The sequence below is a fragment of the Stegostoma tigrinum genome, chromosome 1 (genome assembly GCF_030684315.1).
Source record: "Stegostoma tigrinum isolate sSteTig4 chromosome 1, sSteTig4.hap1, whole genome shotgun sequence".
Classification (NCBI taxonomy): domain Eukaryota; kingdom Metazoa; phylum Chordata; class Chondrichthyes; order Orectolobiformes; family Stegostomatidae; genus Stegostoma; species Stegostoma tigrinum.
The window spans coordinates 97,313,639-97,334,151 of NC_081354.1; positions in this window are offsets into that span (position 1 = coordinate 97,313,639).

Below are 20,513 nucleotides of genomic sequence, written 5' to 3' on the forward strand. Positions count from 1 at the left end.
AATGTTGAAATGCATGCAATGAAGGAACATCTGCAATTATAGATGACTTTAATCCGCATATAGATTGGGCAAATCAAATCAGTAAAATTACCATGAAGAAGGAATTCCTGGAGCAATATTTTTGAGGAGCTAACGAGAGAACAGGCTATTGAGTATTGAGTATTGAGAAAGTAAGAATTAACAGTCAAGTTGCACAAGACCCCTTGGAATGAGTGACATGATAGAATCCCATATCCACCTGGAGAGTAACATAGTTCATTCTGAGAGCGTGGTCCTGAATCTAAATACAGGAGTATATGGTATGAGGCATTAGTTGACTACGACAGATTGGGGAACGTTACTTAAAGGGATGATGGTGGAAAGGCAATGGCAAATGTTCAAAGTGCCTGGATAAACTGGAACAATGGTTCATTCCTCCCTGGTGTAAAAGTAAAACAGGAAAGGTGGTCAACCCATGATGAACAATGGTGATTAGAGATAGTGATCAGAGATAATGCTAACTGCAGATGATGAGAATCCAAGATAACAAGGTGTGGAGCTGGATGAACACAGCAGGCCAAGCAGCATCTTAGGAGCACAAAAGCTGACGTTTCAGGCCTAGACCCTTCATCAGAAAAGGGGGATGGGGAGAGGATTCTGAAATAAATAGGGAGAGAGGGGGAGGCGGACCGAAGATGGAGAGAAAAGAAGATAGGTGGAGAGGAGAGTATAGGTGGGGAGGTAGGGAGGGGATAGGTCAGTCTGGGGAGGACAGACAGGTCAAGGGGGCGGGATGAGGTTAGTAGGTAGGAAGTGGAGGTGTGGCTTGTGGTGGGAGGAGGGGATAGGTGAGGGGAAGAACAGGTTAGGGAAGCAGTGACGAGCTGGGCTGGGTTTGGGATGCAGTGGCAGGAGGGGAGATTTTGAAGCTTGTAAAATCCACATCAATACCATTGGGCTGCAGGGCTCCCAAGCGGAATATGAGTTGCTGTTCCTGCAACCTTCGGGTGGCATCATTATGGCACTGCAGGAGGCCCATGATGGACATGTCATTTGAGGAATGGGAGGGGGAGTTAAAATGGTTTGCGACTGGGAGGTGCAGTTGTTTATTGCGAACCAAGCATAGGTGTTCTGTAAAGTGGTCCCTAAGCCTCCGTTAGGTTTCCCCATTGTAGAGGAAGCCACAGCGGATGCAGTATACCACATTGTCAGATGTGCAGGTGAACATCTGCTCGATGTGGAAAGTCATCTTGGGGCCTGGGATGGGGATGAGGGAAGAGGTGTGGGGGAGAGATAGTATTGGATCCAATGAGCAGGCATACAAATTGGCCAGAAAAATGACAGACCTGAGGAATGGGAACAGTTTAGTACTCAGCAAAGTACGACAGAGAGCATGATTGATTAGGTAAAGAACAATATCATGCAAATGCCAGCTTGTGGGAAAATAAAGATTGATCATAAAAGTTTTTATTGGTACGTGAAGAGAAAGAGACTTGAAGACAAATGTAGGTCTTTACTGTCAGAAGCAGGAATTTATAGCTGACCAACTAAATACGTACTTTGGTCCTGTGCTTACAAAGGAGAACACAAACAAAATGCCAGAAACATTGGGGAACATAGGGTTTACTGAGACGATGGAACTGAAGGAAATGAGTATGAGTACAGAAATTCTGTGGGGAAGTTCGGGATTGAAAGCTGATGAATCAGTTAAGATTATATTTGCTAGAGTTTAGAACAATGTGGGATTAATTTCATAGAAACCTATAAAATTCAAACAGGATTAGAGAGGATAGATGCAGAAAGCAGGTTCCCAAAAGAGTTTGATAGAGCACTTGGGCTAAAGAAATTAAAGGATGTGGGGAGAAAGCAGGAGCAGCTACTGAGTTGGATGATCAGAATGGCGAAGGATGCTTGAAAGACCAAATGGCCTACTCTGCTCCTACTTTCTAAGTTTCTCTGATTTCCATTTATCATTCACAAAAGTATTTCTCTCTGGCCCTGAAGATGGTGCAGGTTTTCAAACCTTATTACAGCATATGGCATTCCTACCACCCCCCTCTCAAACCCAAAACCTGGCCCAATGAAACATATTGTCTCTGCAGAGTAAGCTTCTAGTCAGAGGTGATTCTAGAGCAGGGAGCCCACCTTGTAAACTAAATTAAGTTGATTGATGAAATTTCCCTGAAGTTACCATTGCATCAGCTGAATTGTGAGAAGCCCTTTTCTACAATTAGCACTTCCTTAAAGCTAAAAATCTCTCTTTGATTTTTCAGAAGTCTTTTTTTTATTTTAGTGAGTCCTCTTCACTGCCATTGAATACTAAAATAAATAAAGCTCATATTGATCTGCACCAGTAACAAAGAAGTCCATGATAAATTAGGAACAACTGAGTTAGCAGCAAAGGACTAGGAGCATGGTGCACAGTGCTACCAGTTAGTGTATTTGCTAGAGGGGATGAGGTTGAAGTTGTTTGGATGCCAGTCAAACAGGCTGCTTTGGCCAGGGTGGTGTCAACCATCTTGAGTGACGTTTGGAGCTGCACTCATCCAGTCACGAGGACAATATATTTCTGACTTGTACATCGTAGATGGTGGACAGGTGTTGAGGGGTCAGGGTTTGAGTTACACATGGCAAGACTCCTAGCTTCAGACATGTTCTTGTTGCCACAGTGTTTATATGGCTGGTTTAGTCCAGTTTCTGGTCATCGGTAATCTCCAAGATGTTAATGGTGGTGGAATTCAGTACTGGCAATGCCATTTTTGTTGGAGAAGGTTTTTGCCCAATACTCACATGATGTGAATATTACTTACCACGAATTAGCTCAAGTCTGAAAATTGTCCAGGACTTGATTCTTTCGGAGACAGGCTGTTTTAGTATCTGAGGTGTTGCAAATGGGACTTTAAACTGTCTAATCATTGGCAAACAGCCCCACTTTTTAATCTTATGAAGGACAGAAGATCATTGGTAAAGCGGCTGAAGTTAGGTCTATTTGTGCCTAGGATATTTCTCCAGGGCCGTGGCTGATGTGACTGACCTCCAACTGCCATGAGCATCTTCCTATGTGTTAGGTATGATTGCAGCCAGCTGGGAGGTTTTCCCTATCCTCGTTGTCTCCAGTTTTGCTCAGGATCTTTGATGCCACACTTAGTCAAATGCTGTTTTCATGTCCACAGTAATCACATTCTTTTTCCTCTCAAGTTCTGCTCTTTCGTTCATGTTTGAACCCAGACTGTAATGAGGTCAGGAGCTGAGTGACCCTGGCAGAACCCAAACTGGGCGTCACTAGGCAGGTGCTGCTTGATAGCACTGTTGTTGACACCCTCCGTCACTTTACTGATGATCAAAAATATTCTGATAGGTGAAAATTAGCTGGGTTAGATTTGTCCTTGCTTTTTGGGTACAGCATATGTGGGTAATTTTCCACATTGCTGGCTAGACGCCAGTGTTGTAAATGTATGGGAATAACTTGGCTAGGGGCACAACTCTGCTGGAGCACACACATTCAATGCTTTTGCTGGAATCTTGTTTAGAGTATCCACTGTCTCCAACTGATTCATGAAGTCATGTGGAATGAAACAAATTAGCCAATGATTGGTATCTGGGATGCTGGGGACCTGAGAACAAGCTGAATTGGCACTTCTAGCTGAAGATTATTATGAATGCCCTGAGCTTTATCTTTTGCACTGATGTGCTGGGTTCTCCCATGATTGAGGATGGGGATATTTATGGAACCTTCTCTTCCAGTGAGTTGTTACAACTGAATATGACAGCACTGCAAAACTTAGATCTCATCATTAGTTCTGTGCTGTTACACCTGTCTATCACTTGCTGCCTATGCTGTTTGGCACACAAATAGTCCTGCTTTGTAACTTCAATAGGTAGACACATCATTTATAGGTGTGCTTAATGCTGCTCTTGCACTGTCCATTGAACCAAGCTTGACCTCCTTGATGGTAAAGTGGAGGATACAAGTTGTGGTTTAATACTGATTAAATCTTGTAACAGATGTTACTGATTTTTAAAAATGATAGTAGTGAACTTTTAAGAACTTCTCCAAAAGTGGGGGATTTCCTCTGTAATTTTCCAAAGTTTATTTTAACAGTATTGTACTAGTTTAAATAATTAAGAGTGAACCTAATGGCTCCATCGGGGGAGTTCCCTTGAAATAATGAATGGTAACATTTAAAGCGATCCCACAGATGTGTAAGCTGTACGTCTGACCAGTCATCAGTTACTTGGTTAAAATTCCATCTCTCCTGAAAATGGATCCCTCAGTGTCTGATGCAATTTACATGTGAAAAAACTTTTCAATGTTCCCTTTTTATTGTTTCAAAATCCCCTGGGATCCGTCCAATTATTGCATACAGTTTTCCCCACTCCTCCAATTAATAAACTGCTTTGTGGGTCAAAGTTGGCATAATATTCAGACAAGTAACATCACATTACATGTCTGTGGTGGAATGTTTTGTGGTTCTGCACAGCTGTTTTTCTTGCGAAGGAGCATAGTTTAATTTGAACCAAAATAACCCTGTTTTTAAGTTAAGTCTGCTTGCACTCTTCATCGACAGTCAATGCCTTTAGTTTTTAATCTAAACCTTGTTCTAAATGTGAGAATCCACAAGTTTACTATTCAGCGCAACAACAACAAATGCAAGACAGAACCAGCCTGTTTTTTGTTAAAGCAGTTGGGAATGTGAGTAGGGTGATGAGTGAATCGGTGAGGGGTAATCCTTTGTTTGGGCAAACAGGGTCTTTCTTGCCAAGGAAAAACACGTCTGTTTGGTTCCAGAGTTGCTTTCTCCAGGGGTTCGATCCAAGCGTGCGGTACCTGCCCAGGGTGGGGAGGATACGAGGGGGTAGGGGTGAGAACAGTGCTGAGGGGAGACAGAGTGAATATGGCTGGAGGTTCCAAGGTGGGTGGGTTTTGGACAAAGGCAGCTTCCGGGGGAGTGGACGGTCAGGAGAGAATGGCAGTGATTGATCGGGTGTGCAGCAAGCTTTTTGAGGTGGCACGGGCACTAGGATTGCTGGTTTTGGGGCAGGCACCCGCTGAGTGGCGAGTTATTCTGGGAGTGTAACGTGGGCCAAGAATTGGACATTAGGGACGCCATAGAGAGCAGTACATAGTTAGTGATGTGAGTTTGGTAAGATATGGTGAAAAATCTCTGTCTCACCGGAAAAGTCATGAGGAAAAAACCTGGTGCACTTGGCCAAAGAAAATAAGATTCATCCTTTTCTAACAATTTAATGTTTGTCACATTTTCTGTGGTTGAGGAAAACTAGTGATAGCAGTTTTACTGTCCATTATATACTCAGCACTGTTTCCCTTCTAATACTGTTTTCACAATTTACTCAACTGTCAAAATTTGCTTAGCTGCTGTTATGTTAACCTTAAACTCAAAGTAATGTCTTGGAATTAAACTATAATAATAAAGCATAATTGAGCAAGCTTTGCTTCTGAGTCAGTTGAATGTTTGGAAATAAAGATTATTGTATGAAAAACTTATTACCCAATCCTCTCAGCCTGTGAAAGTAATGGTTTTGTTTCCATAGCAAGCATTAGTCAGCAGAGTGAGGATTGGTTTCTGTCGAAGCAGAAAGGTGTCAGCATTTAAGTGGCTGTTGCAAGTGTCTTAGAGCTGGAAGAGTGCAGGTAGGAGGTTTAATCTGAGGTCTTTGAGGCATAGACTTCCAATTGAGAGGAAATATTTAGAATTTCTTGCAGGTTTCCTATCAGCTTTACTATTGCGGGCAGCTTTGTCAGTTGCCCCTGGTTAGAATGTCATTGGGGTTCCATGCCCATTAATGATATTGTGGACTCCTTTCAGCATCTGTCTGGAGCCTTATCCACTGTCCTCAAACAACAGCAATAAAATTGCAAATCAACAGCCACGGAGCATTATATGAAACTTGTCCATTTTAAATGTTCTTTCAATATTTCCCTCTTTCAAGGAGCATTAACTGAACTAACCCTTATTAATTTCAGTGGAGAATAAAATTGAGTAGGTAAGCATTGTCTTATATCTCTGGCAATGAAAGTTTAAACCAATGATGTGCAAGGGATATTTGAACCCCACAACTTCCTCTAACCCAAGCCAATCCTCTTGGATTCAATCCCCTGAGGTCAGGACTGTGATGTGATAGCTGGCCAGAAAGGCTTTAATCTTTATCTGGTGCTCTTATAACTAATCTTCCATTACATAGTTCTCATACTGTTGGGAAATTTTCAAAAAGCCCATAGTCGTGTACTCTCCCATGAATCTTCAGTTCATGGACACCAAAAATGTTTGAGTTGGGGCTTACCGTGATCGACAAAAATTGTTCACTTTCCCTGACTTCCAAGTACTGCTATCTGGATAACTTATTTGAATGAATTTTCAGAGCTGTTCCTACCAAGAACTGTCTTGTGGCATCTTCATCTACTTAAGGATTGTGTGGAATTCTATGTACTACACTTCAGAATGGAGCAGACTGGAGACAGTGTGAAGAAGGCTTATTGGAGTTGCAGCAAGACCAAGGGGAATTAATAGAGATTTAATAGAGGTGTAAAAATTATGGACCACTTTGCTGGTAAATTGGGAGATACGGTTTCCAAGCAGGAGGCTGGGTAACTAGAGACCACTGATTTCAGACGGGTGGCAAAGAAAACAGAGAAGATGAGGGTACAAATTTTAATGTAACAAGTGCTTATGACCTGCAATACACTGTCTGCAAGGATGGTAGAAGTGGATTCAAAAATTTTTTTTAAAAGGGAATTAAATTTCTCCCATGCAAAGGAAATAATTACTGGACCATGGAGAAAGAGCAGAGAGGTGAGACTAATGGACAGCTGTTTCAAACAGACAAAACAGACATGATGGAGAAAATTGGCTGCCTTCCATGCTGTGCGATTCTCGAGCAAGAAATTGTCTCAGATCTTCAATGTGTCTTAGTGTTGCCAAATTCAGGTCGATCAACTTTAGATGTGAAGAATTTTAATTTTATGATCTTATATGATTTTCTACTTTCGAGTCTAGTTGACATTATCTGAATGAAGGAAAACCAATGTCAGTTCTTCCTTACAGTGTAATACTGCAAACACGGTGTTGTGTGTGATACACCAATGTACCATGAGGAGTTAAATGAGAGTCTTTAATGTGAGAGCAATAGGAGGCGGTGAAATTTCCTTCTTCCTTTCAGTTTCACATAAAACTCTTTAAAGTTTACAGATGTTATTGCTTGTAAAGTATTTACAGTATTTAAAGTATTTACATTATAACCATTGAACAAACTAACCTATACCACAGAAAATATCGAGGATGTAAACTGATAGACCACATTATTCATAGCTTAAACATGCAATCCGGAATCCTAATCAGATGATTATGTTTTATGCCACAACGTCCTTAAGTATGTATCTTAGGCAGCTAAGAGCAAACCCAATCCAAATTTACCAAATTTCTTACAATGTTTGTCTAAAAGTTGTAGTCTCCATGTCTGCAGTGCAAGTCTCTTATAAAATGTTGGCGTAATGCCAGCCTTACTTTCCTGGCTCACCCATTGCTGTACATGAGCAGTTATTATGAACCCATAGATAACAAAGTGTGAAGTTGGATGTATGCAGCAGGCCAAGCAGCATCTTAGGAGCACAAAAGCTGACGTTTCGGGCTGAGACCTTTCATCAGAAAAGGGGGATGGGGAGAGGGTTCTGAAATAAATAGGGAGAGAGGGGGAGGTGGATTGAAGATGGGTAGAGGAGAAGATAGGTGGACAGGAGACAGATGAGTTAAAAGGGTGGCGATGGAGCCAGTGGAGGTGAGTATAGGTGGGGAGGTAGGGAGGGGATAGGTCAGTCCAGGGAGGACGGACAGGCCAAGGGGACAGGATGGGGTTAGTAGGTAGGAAATGGATGTGCGGCTTGAGGTGGCAGGAGGGGATAGGTGAGAGGAAGAACAGGTTAGGGAGGCTTGGATGAGCTGGGCTGGTTTTGGGATGCAGTGAGGGGAGGGGAGATTTTGAAGCTTGTGAAATCCATATTGATACCATTGGGCTGCAGAGTTCCCAGACGGAATATGAGTTGCTGTTTCTGCACCTCCCAGTCGCAAACCATTTTAACTCCCCCTCCCATTCCTTAGACGACATGTCCATCCTGGGCCTCCTGCAGTGCCACAATGATGCCGCCCAAAGGTTGCAGGGACAGCAACTCATATTCCGCTTGGGAACCCTGCAGCCCAATGGTATCAATGTGGATTTCACAAGCTTCAAAATCTCCCCTCCCCCCACTGCATCCCTAAACAAGCCCAGCTCGTCCCCCCCTCCCTAAACTGTTCTTCCTCTCACCTATCCCCTCCAGCCACCTCAAGCTGCACCTCCATTTCCCACCTACTAACGTCATCCTGCCCTATTGACCTGTCCATCCTCCCTGGGCTGGCCTATCCCCTCCCTCCCTCCCCACCTACACTCACCTCTACAGGCTCCAACTCCAACCCTTTAACTTGTTTGTCTCCTCTCCACTCATCTTCTCCCCTATCCACCTTTGATCTGCCTCCCCCTTCTCTCCCTATTTATTTCAGAACCCTCTCCCCATCCCGCTCTTTGATGGAAACGTCAGCTTTTGTGCTCCTGTGATACTGCTTGGCCTGCTGTGTTCACCCAGCTCCACACCTTGTTATCTCGGATTCTCCAGCATCTGCAGTTCCCATTATCTGCATTATGAACCCATAGTTTACACTTGAACAATGATCGGACAGGAATTGGTTTGCACATGCCCCCAACACCAAGATCATATTGGTTGCCAAACAGAATCTCATTTGCTTGCCTCACCTTGCTTTCGAAGGTTTTTTCCTCAAACATTTATCAAATTCTAACTGAGACTGGCTCAATGCATCCTTTACGCTGCATGTCTGCACTGCTGCTCCAAGGGGCTGTGCGTGGCAATCAGAGTGCCAACACTGTTCGCAGCTTTGGCTTCCAGTTGTGGAAGTCACTGCTGCACACGAACCTCAGAGGTCTGTGCAGAAGAAAAATACATTAGCAGGAATGCTACTTAATTGCCCCATAACCATAAAACAGCACAAAACATTTCTGACCTCTCCCTTCATCTGGTGCGAGCAATATATCAAACTTTATGCAACTGTTAATGATTCTGTAAAACACATAAATGATCTTGTACTATTTACTCTTTCATACCCTCACAAAATTTTGAGCACTTTATTAGGTGCCTAAAGGAATTGCTCAAAAACTGTCAGATTTGCACAGTTTTCAATCTGCTTCATTTCAAAGGAGAGCAATTGGTCTGTTATGATCATTTTATTTCACCACAACCAAACACGAGCTGGAAGTGCAGTGAATGGTTGCATATAAAATAAAACATTCATCTGTAAGTGTTTTTGGTTTCTTTTAATTAGGCGAGAGAAATTGTGACACATCTCTTTTTTTAATGCCCAAAACTGGTGCCAAACTGTTATAATCAGTGAAGCGAGCATCTGCATTCATGGTATCCATCTATGTCCCAATGGGAATCGCTAATTTTGACTTTAGTTAAATATGATAAGGATGTGTGTTCAAGAGATTTTCACCCAATTGCATTGGCTTCAGTTTTGCTAGGACTCCTTGACGCAATGCTTGGTAAATTGCCTTGACTTTCATCTGACCTCTTAATTTCAGCTCTTTTGTCTATGTTTGAGCCAAGGCTGTAATTGAATGAGGAGCTAAATGATTAGGCAAACTACCAATAAACAGGGAGGGGAATAGGTATAGCTAGTTTATTTTATTTAATTTTATGGGGCCATAATGGTGATGAATTTGGAACCTCTCGTGTAGCCTCATGTTCAGATTTACAATCTCAGGATGCTGACCATTCTGCTCATGAAGGAATGCCAAAACCAAATTCCGACCCAATATTTTGTATCAATGTATGTAGAAACTACAGGATACTCTGTAATTTGGAACAGCTTTGCCTTGTTTTAAATTGTGGTTGCTAAACTTCCTTAACTATGTAAGTATTCCAGTATCACACCCAAGTCCAGACAGTTTAGTGATTACATCTCCCGCAAAGGATGGAATTGAATATGCTGAAGCCAGTGGAACAAATGAGTCTCTCATAAAACATGGTGTGGAATTTATCTCCTGCTTTGCACAGCCAGGAAATGCCTTCAAATGCTGAACAGAACAAAAAAATTCTCAATATTTCTGAAGAAGGGTGTTGACCCAAAACATTAGCTTTCCTTCTCCTCTGATGCTGCCTGGCCTGTTGTGTTCCTCCAGCTCCACACTGTGTTATTGCAATAATGTGAAAATGTCAATGCCAATTTGGGACAGAGAATTGCATTAAGTAGCAGTTGATACTTACAGTAGCATTTCTGCCCTCGCTTATTGAGGACACTTCCATGCTCATTATACAGCCCACTTGATTTCCATCCACCAACTCACATTAACGGGGATATGAGAAAGGCTATATGTTCCAATATGTGTCTAGATTGAAAATGGGGTAGTTTCCTATGTGACACTTCTAACCTAACATCCCACTATACCTTATGGGAAAGTAGAAAGCTGATGCTGCAACATGTAGTCAATAGAAAAGTTAGAGGACAGGTTAAGGGCGAGGTCAAAGCAAATGGGTTGCAAGAAGATTTCTGAACATGGAGAATAAATGGAGGGTGGGAACAAAAGGCTTTATATTGATCAAATGTTGTGTGTCTAATTTTCGACCATTAAATAAGATTGTACATTCAAAAGCTACGTTTACAGTATGCTATTTCTTTTAATAAAAATACCATGTCTTCTAACATTCATCAACAGTTTCTTGTTTTGCACTATTTTATTGCAAAAAAGTTGCTCTGCCAACAAATGTGTTTGGTGTTAGGATTTGTATTTGCACTTCAACTAAATCATATCAATTAAATTCTTCATGAGATAGATGCCTGCACAGTTCTACATTTGCCAAGAATCCATTCCCAGATGGTTGCCGTATGTTCTTCCAAAAGAAGACTTATAGATTCCGAGGGGAGGGAACAGTTCTACCAACATCTAGTTAGCAGAAGCTGAAAAATAATGTTATTATTAGGATCTGAAACTGTTGCACAAAGATGGGCATTATCATTTCCAGGTTTCCATTCTTGCTGGCGCAGAATGACACACTTAATTGAATAAATAAATGTAAATTAACAACATCTTGTATTTATAGAGTACCTTTAATATAGTAAAATGTTCTAATGTCCTTTGAAGGAGCATTATCAAACAACATCAGATATATTGAGAAATATCGGGATGAAAGACCAAATGTTTCATTTCAAGAAACTTCTTATATGTGAGGGAGAGATACTTACAGAGGGAACAACAATGCTTGGGGCCTGAAAAGGTAAACGCATGGCCAGCAAAAGAGAAACAGCTAGCAAAGGCAAAGCTTTTAAAGTTGGAATGGCATAAGGGACCAGAATTGGAGGAAGGCAGAGATCTCAGAGGGTTGAAGGGCTGGAGTTCATTGAAATCTCACCTTTTTTCACAAGTGTTAACACTTTTATTATATTTTTATGTGATCCTATATATTGAGCTTAAAATTAAATCTGGATGATGAGTTTTGCTTTATTGAGAAGTAGAGTGAGATAGATATTCACATCATCCAATAACGAGTTGTTAGTTTCAAACCAACTTGACCTATTTGACCTAGAAGCTGAATCTAATCAGGTCTTATTTGTTTCGTCAGTGCTTCAATTTATTGAAGCCATTCAATACTACTTTACACTGGTCATACATCAGTTATCGTGTGAAAGTAGTATCAGTGATTTGAATGGTTTTAAAGAAGGCTGGAGTGTATGTTTTATTTCCTAATTACCCTTTCCACAATGTTATTACACACTAGGAGATACAGCTCTAGTGTGGTGGTAGTGTCACTATCTCTGGGCTGGTAGGCCTGAGTTCAGGTCACACCTACTCCATGTATGTGTTATAACATCTCTGAACAAGTTGGTTAAAACTATCTATAAACAAGCTGAGGGATAAAGTGGGACTTGAACTTGGGTTTCCTGGTCCAGGTGTAGGAACACAGCCACTGTACCACAGGAGCTCACAAAGTTATTTTCATCAGTTTTATTGAACGATTGTTTGGTTAGCTTTGCAAGTTTAATTTGAAGATGAGGAGTAACTATTAATATTGATATTTTCAAATCAACATATTCAAAGATGTGATACACTCAACCAGATCAGTTGGGACTTAAACCTGGGTCTCCAGGGTCAGAGGTAGGGACACTGCCACTGCATCTCAAGAACCACCTTCCCACAGTTAGGGTGTCAAATAAACTGTTAATTTGTAAGATAATAAAATGTGAGGCTGGATGAACACAGCAGGCCCAGCAGCATCTCAGGAGCACAAAAGCTGACGTTTCGGGCCTAGACCCTTCATCAGAGAGAGGGATGCGGTGAGGGAACTGGAATAAATAGGGAGAGAGGGGGAGGCGGACCGAAGATGGAGAGAAAAGAAGATAGGTGGAGAGGAGAGTATAGGTGGGGAGGTAGGGAGGGGATAGGTCAGTCCAGGGAAGACGGACAGGTCAAGGAGGTGGGATGAGGTTAGTAGGTAGGAGATGGAGGTGCGGCTTGGGGTGGGAGGAAGGGATGGGTGAGAGGAAGAACAGGTTAGGGAAGCAGAGACAGGTTGGACTGGTTTTGGGATGCAGTGGGTGGAGGGGATGAGCTGGGCTGGTTGTGTGGTGCAGTGGGGGGAGGGGACGAACTGGGCTGGTTTTGGGATGCGGTGGGAGAAGGGGAGATTTTGAAACTGGTGAAGTCCACATTGATACCATATGGCTGCAGGGTTCCCAAGCGGAATATGAGTTGCTGTTCCTGCAACCTTCGGGTGGCATCATTGTGGCACTGCAGGAGACCCATGATGGACATGTCATCTAAAGAATGGGAGGGGGAGTGGAAATGGTTTGCGACTGGGAGGTGCAGTTGTTTATTGCGAACCGAGCGGAGGTGTTCTGCAAAGCGGTCCCCAAGCCTCCACTTGGTTTCCCCAATGTAGAGGAAGCCACGCCGGGTACAATGGATACAATATACCACATTGGCAGATGTGCAGGTGAACCTCTGCTTAATATGGAAAGTCATCTTGGGGCCTGAGATGGGGGTGAGGGAGGAGGTGTGTGGGCAAGTGTAGCATTTCCTGTGGTTGCAGGGGAAGGTGCCGGGTGTGGTGGGGTTGGAGGGCAGTGTGGAGCGAACAAGGGAGTCACGGAGTCAATTTGTAATATCTGTTTATCTCCATAATTTGCCTATCACTGCCACCAGAGACCAATTTTACTAGCACTACCTACAATTTTACTCGCACTACCTACAATGGCCAAAGGTGCGAAGGAGAGGCCATGCCAGTGAGAAAAAAAGGCAAGATAATTAAATGTGAGGCTGGATGAACACAGCAGGCCAAGCAGCATCTCAGGAGCACAAAAGCTGATGTTTCGGGCCTAGACTCTGATGAAGGGTCTAGGCCCGAAACATCAGCTTTTGTGCTCCTGAGATGCTGCTTGGCCTGCTGTGTTCATCCAGCCTCACATTTTATTATCTTGGATTCTCCAGCATCTGCAGTCCCCATTATCTCAGAAAAAAAAGGCACTTTTTTTTGAGGTTTGCCTGCTAAATAACTCACCAGATTTTCAGAAGTGGGTTAGCCAATGATTGCACAATGTTCAGCAGCATTCGTGCCTCCTCAGACACTGCACCAGCCCATGTCCAAATTGCAACGAGACCTGGACAATGCCCAGGGTTAATGAAGGTTTTATGATTCAACGGAAATTTAACTGGAACAGTCATATAAATACATGAGGCTAGGTATTCTGAAGCACTGACTCACTTGCTAAGAGAAAGAAGTCAAGCTTGTGATGGAATATTCCCCCAGGGTTGTACCAGATAAGGCATCTAAATAAAAAGCAAAAGAACTACGGATGATATAAATCAGACAAAAACAGAAGCCATAGTCATAGAATCTCTACAATGTGGAAACAGGCCATTCAGCCCAACAGTCCACACTGCCCCTCTGAAGGGCATCCCACCCAGATCCATTCCCCTACCCCTGCATTTCCCATTTCTAACACACTTAACTTATACATCCCTGGACATATGGGCAATATAGCATGGCCAATCCACCTAACCTGCACATCTTTGGACTGTGGGAGTAAACCAGAGCCCCTGGAGGAAACACTCAGATACAGGGAGAATGTGCAAACTCCACACAGACAATCGCCCAAGAGTAGAATCAAACCCAGAGTCCCTGGTGCTGTGAGGCAGCAGTGCTAACCACTGAGCCACATTGCCAGAAGCGCTCAGTAGGTCTGGCAGTATCTGTGAAGAGAAATCAGAGTTAACATTTCGGGTCCGGTGACCCTTCCTCAGAAGGAAAGACGTTGTGAAACTTGAAAGGGCTCAGAAAAGCTCTAAAAGGATGTTGCCAGGATTGGAGGGTTTGAGCTATATGGATAGGCTGAATAGGCTGGGGCTATTCTTCCTACAGCGTCAGAGGCTGAGGAGTTTATAAAATCATGAGGAGCATGGATAGGATGAAAATTCAAAGTCTTTTCTCCAGGGTAGGGGGGTCCAAAACTCGAGGGCTTAGGTTTAAGGTGAGAAGGGAAAGGTTTAAAAGGAACTTAAGGTGCAACTTTTTCATGCAGAGAGTGGCACATATATGGAATGAGCTACCAGAGGAGGTGATAGAGGCTGGTACAATTGCAACATTGAAAAGGCATCCAGATGGGTTCATGAATAGAAAGGGTATAGAGGGATATGGGCTAAATGCTGGCAAATGGGGCTAGATTAATTTAGGACATCTGGTTGGCATGGGCAGGCTGGAACAAAGGGTCTGTTTCCGAGCTGTGGATCTCTATGACTCTATGAGAGTACTCCTTCACAATTCTATACACCTAAAAGACTATAGCATTATTGTCAGGAATGTTTTCTTATGAGAGGAGTATTATAACAGGTAGAGAGGCACAAGTAACGGCATTGTATCTTGCAACCATTTATTTGTAAATTGATTTGTAAGGATAAATTTTACAAATCTGTATTTCCAGCTTGCAAAGTTTTTCCAAGCAATATCCCTTCAATAAAAATGGCTGTATGGAAAATTATTTGTTTCACATTATGGAAATTGTTTTGAAACATACAAAAATGGATCTTTTTGTGCTAGGCAAGAAATTATGAATAAAAACTGACTGATATATGCCAACTCTTGATCAGTTAACTAATCAGTAGTCATTCAGACTGTTTGCAGTATCATATGCCAAAACTAAAAGCAATTTCAATTGAAGAATAATTTCAACTGAGCTAACTTTTCAATAAATCTAGGATTATGCAGACATTTATTTTCCTGCATCACTTTATGCAATGCCAGTAGAGGTGGCTGTTTTATTTATTCATTCATGGAATATGGCATTGCTGAGTAGGCAGACAACTGATGCATGGACATCATTAGACTCTTAATTCCAGATTTTTTTTTACAAAAGCTGAACTTAAACTCTACCATCTGCCATGGCAGGATTTGAACCTGGATCCCCAGAACATTATCTAAGTCTTTGGATTAACAGCCCAGTGATAATTGCACAAGGCCATCGCCAATGGATAGCATGAGGGTGCCAACCACTCAAATTGACATACTTTCAAGGAGCGGAATAATCAGGTCATTCTAATTGACAGATAATTATAATATTACATTAAAATAAACACTGCTGCTGCTTATAAGTTGATTGGTGCCATGAATGCCTAAAGCAACGCCTAACATTTAGTTGCCAAGGTTTCAACATGTCGGATGTAATTGCATAATTTGCAAACTGCTTCTGTCAAAACTGACCTTGCCCTTTCTACCGATACATAACAATAGTTACATTGAATTTACTGACAAAGTAGTTGTTCTGAAGTGTATTCATCTATGGCACCAATGCCAGTTAAATGTAATGTCAACACTGAAAAAAAAGGGGACAGATTGAATCTTTGGCAGCTGAAGAGCAATTAGACTCATTGTGCATATTTAGCACTTCTTCAATTCCCTGCCAATATAAGAGTCTTAACTAATTAATAATGATAATTTTCCAGAGATGTGCAGGCTAGGTGGATTAACTATGGTAATTGCACGTTATCGGGATAGGGTAGGAGTATTGGGTGTGGGTGGGATGCACTTCGGAGGGTCAGTGTAGAATCGATGGGCTGAATGCCCTCTCTTGCATTGTGGGGTTTCTACTATTCCATGATAACTCCATTGGCAAATTCATTTGCTTGAAAGTATTAATATTTAAAATCAAATAAATTTGAAATTAAAATAGCGAGTTTGCAAATATTCTCATCAGCATCGTCCATTCAATAAGAATGGTTCAATGGTGCGTTACTTGGCTTTCAAATTGTGGCAGTGATTGTGTTGGTTTCGAAATATAAAAATACTGAAAATTTTCTGTCAGGTAAAAAAATAAAAATAATGGCTGATTTATGTCAACTCTTGATCAGTTAACTAATCATTAATCTTCCCGCCCATTGTCAGTATTGTATGTGGTGCTTGATCTTTATAAATTTTTATGGTAGAATATTTGGTTGATATAACTAAATATTTCACGTTGTTCTGTTTCATTTAATGGCTGCCCAAACTGTGAGTTTAAGCTTGAATGCACCTCTTTGAACAATGAGTGTAGAAGCTTGGATTATCTCAGCAAAATCTACACATTTATCCTGTATCATTAAGATTTTGTTGTTTGAGTTACTCACATATTTATCATATTTTAAGTTCACCACCAGGAAACTATCCCCCAGGTAATGATGTCTTCCGCCAGCTGTTGGCAGTTTGGGTCCTGTAGACTATATTATCTCAAAAAATGCTTTTGGACAGATAAAGATACCTAGGGTGCAGGTTCATAATTCCCTGTAAGTGGAGTCGCAGATAGATGAGGTGGTCAGGAAGGTATTTGGCCCATTTGCTTTCATTGGCCATAACATTGATTACAGGAGTTGGGCTGCCTTGTTGCAGCTGTACAGAACATTGGTTAGACCACTTTTAGAATATTGCATTCAATTCTGGTTTCCTTTCTATAGAAAGAATGTTGTTAAATTTGAGAGGGCGCAGAAATGAATGACACGGATATCCTTTATTCATTCACGGGATGAGGGCGTCACTGGCTAGGCAGCATTTATTGGCCATCCCTAATTGCCTAGAGGACAGTTGAGAGTCATCCACATTCCCGTGGGTCTGGGAGTCACATGTAGACCAGATCAAGTAAGGATGGGCAGTTTCCTTCCCTAAAGGACATTAGTGAACCAGATGGGTTTTTTCCTAATAATCAACAAAGGATTCATGGTCATCATTAGACTCTTAACTCCAGATATTTTATTGAATTCAAATTCTACCATCTGCCATGGCTGGGTTCAAACCTGGGTCCCTAGAATGTTATCTGGGTTTCTGGATTAACAGTCCAGCAATAATACCACTAGGCCATTGTTGCTGGGACTGGAGGATTTGACTTATAAGGAGAGGCTGAATAAGCTGGGGCTTTTTTTCCTGGAGAGTCTGAGGCTGAGGGCTGACCTTATAGAGATTTGTAAAATCTTGAGGGGAATAAATAGGGTGACTAGCCCATGTTTTTTCTTCCCACGGTGGGGGAGTCCAAAATTAGATGATCTAAGGTAAGAGGGGAAAGACTTAAGAAGGACCTGAAGGCTAACTGTTTCACGCAAAGGGTGGTGCACGTATGGGAACATATTACCAGAGCAAGACGTGGAGGCTGGTACAATCACAATATTTAAAAGGCATCTGGATGTGTACATGACTAAGAAGGGTCAGAGAGATATGGGCCCAAATACTAGTGATTGGGACGAGGTCAGATTGGAATGTCTGGTCATCTTGGATGAGTTGGAATGAAGGATTTATTTCCATGCTATATGGGCCTATGACTTTTATGACTCTATTGTCGATTGCGGATGGTAATAGTTTATTATTACCTTCTTCCAGCTGTAACATTGACAATGTCACTGGTAAAGACACAATGGGCCAAATCACCCCTTTCTGCGCTGTAACACTTCTGTGATTCTGTGAAAGCTACTTATAAAGTATGGAAGGTGAGTACCTCCAGAAAGAGTTTGAAAAGCTGACTATCAGTTCCCCCACTGCTGGAGGAATACCTGTCAGATTTAAAGAGCTGAGGAGGACAAGTGAACCTGGTGCGAAACAGCATTAGTTAATCTGGGTGTCTACCAGAAGTGAAAACTGGCCTCAGTGATTCACTGTGGACAATCATAGAGTCAGCATACTAAAGGAGACATGTATAGAGTTAGCAATAATGGGAGTTACACAGAAAGTAACAGAGCAATGGTGACTCGGTAGCAATTGAACAGAATATACAGCAGACTCCAAATACATACCAGACTTTTGCCTGTGCTATTTGATCATAGATACAGGGGTATAGCACAGAGAGAAATTCAGCAGCCTAAGAAACATTCATACATCAACTATTTGGATCAGATTTCTATTCTGATACTATTGTAAGCTACAAAAAAGAGAGCAATGACTTTCTTGACAAATGTGAGCCAAAGATCATTGGAGTTCGAAATACTTTCAGTTACAATTTCATACTGCCTTGAACTGGTGCATAGCTTTGGAAAATCAGGCAATTTGGGTCAGCCTACATAAGTATTTATAGCTGGGGAAAATCAAACTAATTTATGATCTATATGTTAAGTAAAGCAGTCTCTGTTAAGTAAAGGTCCAATGGTGCTTACCCACTTGGCACACTTGCCGTTGGGGTCTCCAATTCCAACCCTTGCTTCTGATTCTTTCATAAAGCATTGTCAGGGCTGTTGGGAAATAGTTGACTTAAAAATAAATTGTTGACTCCACAAACTCATGGAACAATCTGCACAGGAATAAATGTCTTAAAATGATTTTCATTACAGAATAAAGCAATTCTCATGAGGGAAAATTTAGAGGGCCTGATGATCAACAGATTCCCACCTGCAATATTTTAATGTAAAGTTCTTGTGGTTCTATTTTTTTCAAAAATTATAACTTATGTCCTGAAATTCCTGGATTGAGAGAGGATATATATTGGTAGATATGCCTTTGAAGGGCCTGGGCTTTTGAAAATATAGACTGGGTATCTGCTCAAGAAAGGCTATCCATTCTACTAGTAGTTCCATTCAACAGGTAGAACATCTGTTCCATATTCAAAGAGTTCTATCTTCTCATCACCCTTGAAGCTATTTGCCACTGTATAATAATGATAGATTTCCAAGATCAGTTCAGCAAGGTATTTCATCAAACACTGCTCGACTGTCATCACTTGTCATGCTTTGTTATACATTAAGAATTATGACCAGTTCTGAAAGAGCAAAAAAGTTGTTCTTATTGCAAATGATAGTGCAAAGTGAAACATTTGTTAGTCATCGACATTAGTTGGATGGACAACAAAGCAGCTTCCTAACTAAATAGTCCATATCAAACAATCTCCCTACTAGCAGATTGCAATTAAGTCCTCATAAAAACTTGGGCTGCTCAGAGGACAATGCCATCTTGTCTTGTCCCGTTGTCAAGTGAGATTGTCGAGGATGCAGCAAGCAGTTGTGATGTGAGACTCTCTGCGTGGGATGAACTACACTACACCACTTTATCAGTTCATGCATCACACATCTATCTTCAGGGACAAGTCAACAACTCTTGAGTCTAAAATCCTCCAATAACATGTTGTTGTAAACGTGGTTGCCTGCATAACAGTGCTAACCACAAACTTGCATTTGTTACAGGCGCAGCATGGCTTACTGCACAAACAACCATATATCAGAGCCCATCAGAAATGGCCTGGGAAAATAGCACTGCCGGAAAACAACGCTTCTTGGGCTATAATTGTATCAGTGATAATGGGAACTGCAGATGCTGGAGAATCCAAGATAACGAAATGTGAGGCTGGATGAACACAGCAGGCCAAGCAGCATCTCAGGAGCACAAAAGCTGACGTTTCGGGCCTAGACCCTTCATCAGAGAGGGGGATGGGGGGAGGGAACTGGAATAAATAGGGAGAGAGGGGGAGGCGGACCGAAGATGGAGAGAAAAGAAGATAGGTGGAGAGGAGAGTATAGGTGGGGAGGTAGGGAGGGGATAGGTCAGTCCAGGGAAGACGGACAGGTCAAGGAGGTGGGATGAGGTTAGTACGTAGATGGGGGTGCGGCTTGGGGTGGGAGGAAGGGATGGGTGAGAGGAAGAACAGGTTAGGGAGGCAGAGGCAGTTTGGACTGGTTTTGGGATGCAGTGGGTGGAGGGGAAGAGCTGGGCTGGTTGTGTGGTGCTTTGGGGGGAGGGGACGAACTGGGCTGGTTTAGGGATGCGGTGGAGGAAGGGGAGATTTTGAAACTGGTGAAGTCCACATTGACACCATTAGGCTGCAGGGTTCCCAAACGGAATATGAGTTGCTGTTACTGCAACCTTCGGGTGGCATCATTGTGGCACTGCAGGAGGCCCATGATGGACATGTCATCTAAAGAATGGGAGGGGGAGTGGAAATGGTTTGCGACTGGGAGGTGCAGTTGTTTGTTGCGAACTG